A 1230-nucleotide genomic window follows, 5' to 3' on the forward strand; every position below is an offset into this window, starting at 1 on the left:
AGAAGCATAAAAATATGAGAGGAACGACCAAAAGTTACAATAATCCATATTTCCCTTATTTCATCTATCTTTTACTCCGTATATAATAACTATAAGGTATGATTTCGGAACCCTTCGTCGTAGAAATAAGTAATAATATAATGATTATTCTATACTGTTATAGACCGTATCATGTTATATTATCATTATAGTGCTCACATGCTATATTAACCGTCTTTGTCTGAACGTATGACTGTCTTGTTAATACTTCTGTTATAATGTACTATTGGCCAATTATAGCATTCGGGATACGATTATTGGTTTGAGATGACATTACAGGGGAATAAAAAACTGTGTACACAGTAGGAGCGTTGGCTTCATACAAGGGAGCAACGTTGGTAGACGTTGGCTCCAGGGCGTTGGCCCATAGTAAAAAGGGAGCAACGTTGGTACTATAGACGTTCGCTCCAGGGCGTTGGCCCATAGTAAAAAGGGAGCAACGTTGGTACTATAGACGTTCGCTCCAGGGCGTTGGCCCATAGTAAAAAGGGAGCGTTAGCTCCAGAGCGTTGGCCCATGAGAAAAAAAGTAATGTCTATATCTCTTCAGTAATGGTATACCGGTAGTAGTGTCACATGAATATATATCCTGTTGGTATGGTAGTCATATAATGTTTTTGGGATACCGGGTTGGTTCCTGGCATGGAATGCCGTATTTTTGGTAAGTTATTTTATTGGATAATATATGGTAATAAGGAGAATTCTATTGAATAAAGAATATGACATAAGGCCGGTGGAGGGAACTGGAGTCATACTCGGCCCGTGGTTGGCTGATTCCGTTACTTTCATTCTTTTTCAGGTACAAGTAAGGGGGGAGGTCAAGTGTGAGGATTTTCAGATGACCTAATAGTATGAATATGTAATCGAGTTATTAGTTTTTAGCTTTAACAAGTGTATTTATCTTTATTTTTGTAATAGCCTTGTATTCTCCGAAGGGAGAATACGGCGGTGACGCCCTTGTAATTCCGCTGCTGTCTATTATTAATAAAAAGAGCTATTTTGAGCTGCCTGTCTGCTTTCCGGGGGCGTTACATTTTGTTAAATTAGTAATGTGATTTGATTAGGGGATGTAATTGAAGGTAATCTTGATAATATTAGTATTATTGAAGGTAGTAGCTTAGTTTTAGTAATATTGAAGTAGTATTGTTGAAGGTAGTATAGTTTTATGAAGGTAGTATAATGTTAGGATTGT

At 37.4% G+C, this 1230-nt stretch overlaps 1 long non-coding RNA gene across 1 annotated transcript; it reads left to right on the forward strand.

Moving 5' to 3' along the window:
- LOC141609301 (uncharacterized) lies at positions 1-1047 on the forward strand. Its single transcript, XR_012527346.1, has 2 exons — positions 1-96; positions 838-1047. It is a non-coding gene; the product is annotated as an uncharacterized LOC141609301 (long non-coding RNA).
- The last annotated feature ends 183 nt before the right edge of the window (positions 1048-1230 follow it).

Source organism: Silene latifolia, chromosome 10 (genome assembly GCF_048544455.1).
Source record: "Silene latifolia isolate original U9 population chromosome 10, ASM4854445v1, whole genome shotgun sequence".
Classification (NCBI taxonomy): Eukaryota; Viridiplantae; Streptophyta; class Magnoliopsida; order Caryophyllales; family Caryophyllaceae; genus Silene; species Silene latifolia.